This window comes from Bubalus kerabau, chromosome 3 (genome assembly GCF_029407905.1).
Source record: "Bubalus kerabau isolate K-KA32 ecotype Philippines breed swamp buffalo chromosome 3, PCC_UOA_SB_1v2, whole genome shotgun sequence".
NCBI classification, from domain to species: domain Eukaryota; kingdom Metazoa; phylum Chordata; class Mammalia; order Artiodactyla; family Bovidae; genus Bubalus; species Bubalus kerabau.
This window is the reverse complement of record NC_073626.1, coordinates 178,790,013-178,801,050: the sequence shown is the minus strand read 5'-3', so window position 1 is coordinate 178,801,050 and position 11,038 is coordinate 178,790,013. Positions and strand designations below refer to the sequence as shown.

The following is an 11,038-nucleotide window of genomic DNA, read 5'->3' as shown; positions in this document are numbered from 1 at the left end:
AGATTAGGGGAGTTAACCAGCAGTGGGTTCCCAGAACCCTTAGCGAAATTTTAATTCCCTAACTGCGCATGTCGCAGCGCAGGCGCAATAGACATTTCTTGACTGCCGCTGGCTCCAGGAGCTATAAATACCGATGCCTTGGCATTCTGGGGTCTTTTCGGGAGAGACTCTAGTCGTCCTTTCGTGTTTCTAGGTGAGTGGGGCCAACTGCCTGCTTCGTGGGCGCTTCATCTGATATGGGATCGGTCTGCCTTTTCTGTGGGAACCGTACTATTTAGAATGATTCCGAGTCTTCGGCGTTCGTGCCAACTACAGCTACTCGCAAAAAATGGGGTGGGGTGGGTCGGAGAGGCCTCGCACGCCTCCGTTCTTGGCGGTAGCTAAGGACTGCTGGCGACGGAACTCGAGGACCTGCAGAACTGCCGTCCTCCTTAAGTGCGTGGCGCCCTCATTTCCTAATGCGCCATTATGCCGCCTCCTGGCGTGTTAGTGTCTTCACTAGAGTTGCAGACAGGGCATTTTGTTTGATTCTCTGATTAAGAAACGGCTCAACTGCCACTTATTTTTTCTTTGGGGGTAATGTTTAATTTTGTATGATAGACTTATTGGTCCTTAACTGTATAATCGCCTTAACTGCTTGCTACTTAAAAGTATTTAGACCAACGTGGATACCCCGGGAGGTCACTCTCCCCGGGCTCTGTCCAGGTGGCGAACGGGAGCGTAGGGCTCTGCCCGGTGATGTACAGCCCCTTTCCACAACGTTGGAGATGAAGCCGGGCCTTGAGTCTGCGCCTGCATATTCCTACAGCTTCTCAGAGTCCTGTGGACAATGACTGAGGAGAAAAACCATGCAGGAAACAGCTCTGAAGAGCAATCTGTCTGGATCTGGGTTGCTCCGAAGTGAATTTTTTTTTAATTGTTTTAACCTGTTTTGCTGTGCAGTTGGGTTAAGGTTTTCCCTCTTTTGCAGCATTTTGTTTGGGATTCCAAATACAACTGGATTTGAGGTGAGTAGATCTAGGAATTGCTTTTTGGCCTGTCGGTGTTTGCTAATTTTGTTCCACGAAATTGATTTTCACGTCTTTAATACTCGTGATAGAGGAGATTTTTATATTGCAGATGGACTAATTTTGACAAAATGATTAAACCAAAGTTTGCAAAGTTTTCACGCGTGAGCTGTATAATGTGTGTATCTGCTCAGACCGGGAGAACTCAGGATTCGGGTCTATGATATTAGAAGTGAAATTGGGCATATGCTCCAGCATACTTATGAAAGTAACTAATACATAAAGCATAAAATAGTCAATAGCTAACAAGAACTTGGAGTTTGTGAGAAGCAGTTTATAATCCTGTGGACTTGGACTTGGTTCAGGTATAGGTGTGAAGGGATGGAGATAAAGGGAAATGTAATGTAATCTCTAAAATAGTAGTACATTAAGTCTGCTACATAGCAACCTTTCTGTGAGAAGCGTTGTAGACTTACTACATGGCATTACAATAATAACCAATTTCATGGTACTGTATAGCCCATTGTGTTAGCTGAGTGCCTAGGCTAACTTTGGATTAGTATTCTGATACTGTTCAGATATTCCAACGTGGATACCCCGGGAGGTCACTCTCCCCGGGCTCTGTCCAGGTGGCGAACGGGAGCGTAGGGCTCTGCCCGGTGATGTACAGTCCCTTTCCACAACGTTGGAGATGAAGCCGGGCCTTGAGTCTGCGCCTGCATATTCCTACAGCTTCTCAGAGTCCTCTGGACAATGACTGAGGAGAAAAACCATGCAGGAAACAGCTCTGAAGAGCAATCTGTCTGGATCTGGGTTGCTCCGAAGTGAATTTTTTTAAATTGTTTTAACTGTTTTGCTGTGCAGTTGGGTTAAGGTTTTCCCTCTTTTGCAGCATTTTGTTTGGGATTCCAAATACAACTGGATTTGAGGTGAGTAGATCTAGGAATTGCTTTTGGCCTGTCGGTGTTTGCTAATTTTGTTCCACGAAATTGATTTTCACGTCTTTAATACTCGTGATAGAGGAGATTTTTATATTGCAGATGGACTAATTTTGACAAAGTGATTAAACCAAAGTCCGCAAAGTTTTCATGCTTGAGCTGTATAATGTGTGTATCTGCTCAGACCGGGAGAACTCAGGATTCGGGTCTATGATATTAGAAGTGAAATTGGCCATATGCTCCAGCATACTTATGAAAGTAACTAATAGATAAAGCATAAAATAGTCAATAGCTAACAAGAACTTGGAGTTTGTGAGAAGCAGTTTATAATCCTGTGGACTTGGACTTGGTTCAGGTATAGGTGTGAAGGGATGGAGATAAAGGGAAATGTAATGTAATCTCTAAAATAGTAGTACATTAAGTCTGCTACATAGCAACCTTTCTGTGAGAAGTGTTGTAGACTTATTACATGGCATTACAATATAACCAATTTCATGGTACTGTATAGCCCATTGTGTTAGCTGAGTGCCTAGGCTAACTTTGGATTAGTATTCTGATACTGTTCAGATATTCCAACGTGGATACCCCGGGAGGTCACTCTCCCCGGGCTCTGTCCAGGTGGCGAACGGGAGCGTAGGGCTCTGCCCGGTGACGTACAGTCCCTTTCCACAACGTTGGAGATGAAGCCGGGCCTTGAGTCTGCGCCTGCATATTCCTACAGCTTCTCAGAGTCCTCTGGACAATGACTGAGGAGATAAACCATGCAGGAAACATCTAGTATACAAAAATTTTAAAGGGGAACTAAGATTGTATAAATGAATCTAATCCTTTTTTCTTGTAATGTCATTTTCAGGAGAGAAGAGGAGCCTCACCGACTTCGCAGTTAGCAATGCTTTGGAGTCTTTCTTTGACAGGGAAATTAGTAAAGTAAAAATTAACTCCAGGCAAAACTACTGGAGTGGAACCCATTCCTTTCTCCATGGGGATCTTCCTGACCCAGGGATTGAACCTAGATCCTACTGCATTGCAGGTAGATTCTTTACATTCTGAAACACCAAGTAAAATGAGTAATACATTCATTGAAGATAAGCCTGGGAGATTTGGAAGTGTATAGGTACGATATTTAACCCCTGGAACTGCACCTTAAAACCCATGAGTTCTAGTGTTCTGAAATTTATAAGAAATGCCAGAGACCATATGGGCAGGTCTTAGAGTATAGTGACCTGGAAGGCTCAAAAGACCTTTTCAGGTTTCCTGTCTGGTGAAAACTTGATGTAATGACACTAAGATATTGACCTCTTTATCTATCACTCTTAAAAGTGGAAAGTAGGTGCCCATGAGAATCAGCATGTCTTAAAGAAATCCATCAATTTCTAATGTAATCGTGAACTTTAATAAAGATGACTATATGTGTATTTGTGTGGTCTTTTGGGGGGTTTGTTATGTTTTTGTCACATCATTTTGTTGGTAGAATCTTGGTCCTTAACTAAGGATCAAACCCAGATTCCCTGCAGTTAAAGCATCCAGGGAATTCTATGAGTGTTCTGTCAACCCTGGTAGGTTTTGCTGTAGCTGAAGGTCTTGAGATCTTGTGTTAAATATTGGCATTTGTGTACGACTACTATTGGGAAATGCATTCATTGTTCAGTCACAAAGTCCTGTCCAATTCTTTTGGACCCCCATGGACTGCAGCACACGAAGCTTCCTCTGTCCTCCCAGAGTTTGCTCAAACTTAGGTCCATTGTGTCAGTGATGCTATCTAACCATCTGATCCTCTGCCTTCAGTCTTTGCTGGCCGCAGGGTTTTTTTCCATCTGGCTTCTGTATTGAAGCTTCAGCATCAGTCTTTCAAATGAATATTCAGGGTTGATAACCTGTAACATTGTCTGGTTTGATCTTGCTGGCCAAGGGACTCTCCATCTCGTCTGCAGCACCACAGTTTGAAGGCATCAGCCTTTTTTTATGGTTTACGTGAATACTGGAAAAACTGGCTTTGACAATGTGGACCTCTTTAAAAGCTTGAGTTGGCCTTTTTTTTTTTTACTGGGTTGAGAATTCAAAGGTGGTGGTCTGTCACTAAGTTGTGGACTCTTCACTACCCCATGGACAGTAGCTTGCTGGGCCCCTCAGCCCATGGAGTTTTCCAGGCAGGAAAACAGGTTGCCATTTCCTCTTGCAGTTAATCCAGGGATAGAACCCATGTCTCTTGTGTGTCTCCTACATTGGCAAGCAGATTCTTTACCACTACGCCACCTGGGAAGCACACAGTGTTTAAGGTAACCTGTTATAGTGTTATAGATTTATATAGATTTATACTTTTCTAAACTTACAGGTGTTGAGAGGTCATAGTCGGCTCCTTTATCAAAGGGGTGTGCTTGAGTCACAATAGAACTTTGTCAAGCCCTTTTACAGGCTGCAGCATTATGGGAAAGTCTTGAGACCCTGAAGGATGGAGACTATTGGGGAGCCATCTAGAAGGTAGAGTCTAGATCTTCAGTGCAGCCATAAATGGAATTTTACAAGCTGAGGGGGTGAAATACCTTGTTTGGAAGCCATTGGGGTCACATATAAGGGAATTTTTTAACTTGGGCTGTGGCACAAACAAATGTTCAGATTCAATGCAAAGAGGGTAAAAGAATAGCTCCTGTCTGGGACTGCCTCCCTAGGTTCCTCTGTCCCCCACTGTCTTCCATTGGCTCAAGTTCTTAACCGTTAAGTTGGTGATGCTGTCTAACCAACTCATCCTCAGCCTGTTGGGTTGCTTTATGGCTAGCTATACAAGTCATTACCTAAACAAGTAGCAACACTTGTGCCTGAATTTAGATTCAAAGTACTTGGCAACCCCAGGGGGTGGGTATTAATCTGACTGCTTTTATGGGGAAACCCAGGAAGAGAAAAATAATTGCCCAAATCTACAACTAGGAAGTGGACTGGTCCTCTATTTGTATCCCCAGGGTTGGCTCTGTCCAGATCACATTTTGGCCTCAGTTCAGTTCAGTCACTCAGTTGTTTCTGACTCTTTGTGACCCCATGAATTGCAGCATGCCAGGCTTCCCTGTCCATCACCAACTCCCAGAGTTCACTCAAACTCATGTCCATCGAGTCGGTGATGCCATCCAGCCATCTCATCCTCTGTCGTCCACTTCTGCCCCCAAACCCTCCCAGCATCAGAGTCTTTTCCAATGAGTCAACTCTTCGCATGAGGTGGCCAAAGTATTGGAGTTTCACCTTTAGCATCATTCCTTCCAAAGAACACCCAGGACCGATCTCCTTAAGAATGGACTGGTTGGATCTTGCAGTTCAAGGGACTCGAAAGAGTCTTCTCCAACACCACAGTTCAAAAGCGTCAATTCTTTGGTGCTCGGCTTTCTTCATAGTCCCAACTCTCACATCCATACATGACCACTGGAAAAACCATTGCCTTGACTAGATGGACCTTTGTTGGCAAATGTCTCTGCTTTTGAATATGCTATCTAGGTTGGTCATAACTTTCCTTCCAAGGAGTAAGCGTGTTTTAATTTCATGGCTGCAATCACCATCTGCAGTGATTTTGGGGCCCAAAAAAAGAAAGTCTGATACTGTTTACGTTGTTTCCTCATCTGTTTGCCGTGAAGTGATGGGACCAGATGCCATGATCTTAGTTTTCTGAATGTTGAGCTTTAAGCCAACTTTTTCACTCTCTTTCACTTTGATCAAGAGGCTTTTGAGTTCCTCTTCACTTTCTGCCATAAGGGTGGTGTCATCTGCATATCTGAGGTTATTGATATTTCTCCCGGCAATCTTGATTCCAGCTTGTGCTTCTTCCAGCCCAGCATTTTTCATGATGTACTCTGCATATAAGTTAAATAAGCAGGGTGACAATATACAGCCTTGACGTATTCCTTTTCCTATTTGGAACCAGTCTGTTGTTCCATGTCCAGTTCTAACTGTTGCTTCCTGACCTGCATATAGGCCTCATTCCCACATAAATGCTTTTGGATGGTAGATGCACAATAAATCTGAACGGTGTTTTTAGTATAAATTCTCAGGGTAAGGTAGGGTTCTAGGTGGGATTTCTTCCAGTATCCAAGTGTCAGATCAGTCTCTCAGTCGTGTCCGACTCTGCAACCCCATGGACTGCAGCATGCCAGGCTTCCCTACCCTTTACCATCTCCTAGAGGTTGCTCAAATTCCTGTCCATTGAGTCAGTGATGCCATCCAACCATCATCCTCTGTCATCCCCTTCTACCTTCAGTCTTTCCCAACATTAGGAGCTTTTCACTCAAACCTGTCAGGAAGTATTCTAGATCACACCCTTTCTGCTAAACTTCAGGTTGCAACACACCTACCCGTAGACTAAAACAGGTTCTCCTGGCTTTTTTCTGCATATAGGCCTTGATAGTCATATCAGGTGTTGCTAAACTGAGACTGCCTGAATTTGAATCCTGATACCACTTGTAGTCCCTGTGACCTTGGGCAAGCTGCTTAACTTCTTTCTGCCTCAGTCCATGTGCTCTTGCATAGAATGTATGCATACATTCTCAGTTGTATCTGACTGACTGCATGGGCTGTAGACCGCCAAGCAAGCCTCTCTGTCCCTCAAATTTCCCAAGCAAGAATACTGAAGTGGGTTGCCATTTCCTTCTCCAAGGGATCTTCCCAACCCAGAGCTCAAACCCATGTCTACTACATTGACAGGCGGATTCTTTACCAACTGCGCCACCTGGGAATCATGGGGACACTAAAAGTACCTACTTCTTGGATTTGTAAGGAGAATTAGTGGTAATGTTTGTAGAAAACTTAGTCTGCTAAGTACAATGAACCTGTAGGAAAATTCTCTGACTTCAAACACCTAGGGACTTCGTAAAGTGCTCTGAAGTGCTGTTTGAGTGCAGCACTTTAACAGCATAATCTTTAAGGATTTGAAATAGCTCAGCTGGAATTCCATCATCTCCTCTAGCTTTGTTCATAGTAATGCTTCCTTAGGCGCAACTTGACTTCACAGTGCAGGATGTCTGGCTCTATGTGAGTGACCACACCAGTTGATCCATTCAGTTTTATTGAATAAAGTCTTAGCACCAAAGGTAAATTACATACTAAATCAAGCTCTTATTTCGCTCAGAACCCTACCTATCCAGGAGAGAAAGGGGGAGATGCAGGGATTAGTACCCTCCAAGATCAGCTAACTAGGAAATAGCAGAGCCAGGATTTAAATCCATCTCCATAACTGTATCAAGGTATACTACTAACTGAAAAAGGCAGTGTGGTAAGGTATGTACATTACTTCATCTGATACTCCATGCACCCCTGTAAAGTAGGTACAGTGTTTGCCCATTTTGCAGTGGAGACTGAACTTGGAGTTGAGGAACTTGCCCAAGTTATATAGCCAGTAAGTGGCAAAGCATGCATCTGAGCAAGAAAGTTGACTGTAGAACCTGTACTCAAACTTCGGGAAATGTTAGCTGTTTCCACCTTTTGTATTCAGCTAATTAGTACCCACTACACCATGAAATGTCTCAGTTGTAACAAATTATAAATCTGCTATGTGCCTGGGTCTACTTAACTCTGAAAAATATCAATACTTAGACATTACTTTGCCAACAAAGGTCCATCTAGTCAAAGCTATGGTTTTTCTAGCAGTCATGTATGGATGTGAGAGTTGGACCATAAAGAAAGCTGAGCACCAAAGAATTGATGCTTTTGAACTGTGGTGTTGGAGAAGACTCCTGAGAGTCCCTTGGACTGCAAGGAGATCCAACCAGTCCATCCTAAAGGAAATCAGTCCTGAATATTCATTGGAAGGACTGATGCTGAAGCTGGAACTCCAATACTTTGGCCACCTGATGTGAAGAACTGACTCATTTGAAAAGACCCTGATGCTGGGAAAGATTGAAGGCAGGAGGAGAAGGGGACGACAGAGGATGAGATGGTTGGATGGCATCACCGACTCAATGGACATGAGTCTGAGTAAACTGCAGGAGTTGGCAATGGACAGGGAGGCCTGACATGCTGCAGTCCATGGGGTCACAAAGAGTTGGACACGACTGAGCAACTGAACTGAACTGAGATAGACATGAGTGCAGTTTCCTAGGGAGTGAGAGCCCTTCCTGGCAGTTAACCTCTGTCTTTTACCACTTTCTGTCTTTGTGCACATCTTTCCCCCTCTGATGGATGGGATCTTAGTTCCCCAACCAGGGATCAAATCCAGGCCCCCATGCAGTGGAAGGGTGGAGCCTTAACCACTGTACTGCCAAGGAAGTCCCAGAACCTGTATCTTTATGAAGATATCTGACATTTGATGATGATTTGCCAAGTGCTAGGCCTGGTGGCTCAGACGGTAAAGCATCTGCCTACAGTGCATGAGACCCGGGTTCAATCCCTGGGTCGGGAAGATCTGGAGAAGGAAATGGCAACCCACTCCAGTATTCTTGCCTGGAAAATCCCATGGATGGAGAAGCCTGGTAGGCTACAGGGCATGGGGTCACAAAGAGTCGGACAGGACTGAGCGACTTCACTTCACTTCACTTCAGGCATTCTTTAAGCCTTAACACAGCCTTATACATGCAGGGACTTTTTTTTATATCCATGTATAGAAAAGGAAGATAATCAAGGCTAGATTAGTTGCCCAAAGTCACACATCTTTAGATGAAGGTTTGCATCTTTGGAGTCTGAACTCAACCACCATCCTTACCTCCCTTTCCCCTAAGGACCCAGAACAGCCTGTCTTGAAGGGAGGGTGGGCACCGTGAGCATCCCATCATGATAACATCATTATCATTCTAATGTGATTACTTTTTACTTGATGTCCATCTAACCTACTAGTTGAGTTATCCTCAAAGAATGGGATGTTTGGCACATAGCAAACACTGGTTGATGACTTTGTTTTTCTGTGTTCTATTTCACTGATTTCTGTTTCGATCTTTATTATGTTCTTTCTTCTGTTTCCTAGTTTCCTAAGGTAGAAGCTGAGGTAATTAATTTAAGACCTTTCCTTTTTTTGTAGGACAGGCATTTAGTGCTATGAGTTTCCCCTACATACTGCTCTGACAATATTCCACAGTGAAAAACAAAAGAAACTCTGCTAAGTTCTCGTTTCATTTAATTCAGTTCAAAATACTCTCAAATTCTGTTGTGATTTCTTCTTTGATCTGTGGGCTACTTAAAAGTACATGTTTATTGCTTATATTTTTATTTATTTATGCCACGCTGCAGGGCTTGCAGTTTCCCACCAGGGACTGAACCCAGGCCATGGCAGTGAAAATGCTGAGTCCTAACCACTAGACCCCCAGGGAATTCCAAAAGTGTATTTTTAAGTAATTGGGAGTTTTTCAAAGATCTTTGAGTTACTGGTTTCTACTTTCCATTGTAGCCTGATTATATACTTTGATTGAATCTTTTTAAATTTAACAAGACTTTTCTATAACCCAGTATATTGGGAATTGTTTCACGTGCACTCAGAAGGCATGAGTATGTTACTGTCTGAACAAATCGAGGTGGAATGTGAAAGATGAAGTATTCTGTAAATGTCAGTCAGTTCAAATCCATTGAAAGTGTTGTTCAAGTCTATCCTGGCTGATTTTCTTCCTACCTATCAGTAATATTGAGAGTAAGGTACTGAAATGTCCACCTGTCTTTGTGGATGTGTCTATTTCCTCTAGAAGTTATATCAGTTTTTGCTACACGTATTTGGGACTTCTGTTATTAGTTGCATGTATTTAGGATTGTGCATTTTGATTTTCTCCTTTACCATAGCGAAAGTACCTTCTTTTTTAAAATTTTTAATTGGAGGATAATTGCTTTACAACGTTGAGTTGGTTTCTTATACAACAACGTGCATCAGCTATAAGTATACATACGTCCCCGCTCTCTTGAACCTCCCTCTCATGCCCCGCCCCCACCCAAACCCACCCCTCTAAGTTGTCACAGAACAAGGCTGAGCTCCCTGTGTTATACAGCAACTTCCCACTAGCTATCTATTTTACATATGGTAACCCCAGGTAATGGAAATGATAAAGAATCTGACTGCCAATGCAGGAGAAGGAAGAGATGTAGGTTCGATCCCTGGGTTGGGAACATCCCCTGGAGGAGGAAATGGCAACCCACTCTAGTATTCTTGCTTGGGAAATCCCATGGACAGAGGAGCCTAGCGGGCTACAGTTCATGGGGTCGCAAAAGACTTGGCAACTAAACAACAACAACAATGTATACGTTTCAATGCTCCTCTCTCAATTCCTCCCCCTCCCTCCACAAGTGTATTCTCTATGTCTGCACCTCTATTCCTGCCCTGCAAATAGGTTCATCAGTATCACTTTTCCAGATTCCTATATATATATGCATTAATATACGATATTTGTTTTTCTCTGACTTACTTCAGTCTGTATAACAGACTCTAGGTTCATCCACCTCACTGCAACTGACGCAAATACCTTCTTTATTTCAATAATATTCTGCTCTGAAATTTACTTTGCTATTAATATAGCTGCTCAAGCTTTCTTTTGACTAGTGTCACCAGAGTCTCTTTTTCTGTCTTTGTACTTTTCTGTTTATGTAGAGTTGACCCTTGAACAACAATGGGGTGCTCCTGTATCGGCCCTCCATATCTGTGATTCTGCAACTTCAGGTTTAACCAGCCTCCGATTGTGTGGTACTATAGTACATAGTTCATATTTATTGAAAAAAAATCTGAGTATAAGTGGACCTGTGCAGTTCAAAAGTGTTGTTCAAGGGTCAGCTGTGTTTATGTTCAATGTGTATTTCTTGTAGGCAGTGTGTGGTTGGGTCTTGCTTTTTCTATTTGTTATGACAATCTGTCTTTTATTTGGAGTGTTCAAACCACATTTATTTTTATTTTTTCTTTTAGTTCATTATTTTTGTCTGTGGTGGCTCTTCATTGCTGCATGCAGGCTTTCTCTAGTTGCGGCTAGTGGGGGCTACTTTTTGTTGCAGCTCGAGGGCTTCTCATTGTGGTGGCTTCTCTTGTGGAGCACGGGCTCTAGGGCACACGGGCTTCAGCAGTTGAGCCTCATGGGCTCTAGAGCACAGGCTTAGTAGCTGTGGTGCACAGGCTAAGTTGCTCCACTGCATGTGGGATCTTCCCGGACCAGGGATCGAACC

The 11,038-nt window shown here is 43.3% G+C and overlaps 1 long non-coding RNA gene and 3 other non-coding genes across 4 annotated transcripts; all 4 read left to right on the top strand.

Annotated features, from left to right (window-relative positions):
• Positions 1-54: 54 nt before the first annotated feature.
• LOC129646955 (uncharacterized) lies at positions 55-3,360 on the top strand. The gene is made up of 4 exons (XR_008712224.1): positions 55-193; positions 971-1,007; positions 1,900-1,936; positions 2,799-3,360. It is a non-coding gene; the product is annotated as an uncharacterized LOC129646955 (long non-coding RNA).
• On the top strand, positions 660-863 carry LOC129648073 (small nucleolar RNA SNORA73 family). The gene has a single exon (XR_008712667.1). It is a non-coding gene; the product is annotated as a small nucleolar RNA SNORA73 family (small nucleolar RNA).
• LOC129648070 (small nucleolar RNA SNORA73 family) lies at positions 1,591-1,794 on the top strand. Its single transcript, XR_008712665.1, has one exon. It is a non-coding gene; the product is annotated as a small nucleolar RNA SNORA73 family (small nucleolar RNA).
• LOC129648072 (small nucleolar RNA SNORA73 family) lies at positions 2,518-2,721 on the top strand. The gene has a single exon (XR_008712666.1). It is a non-coding gene; the product is annotated as a small nucleolar RNA SNORA73 family (small nucleolar RNA).
• Positions 3,361-11,038: the final 7,678 nt, after the last annotated feature.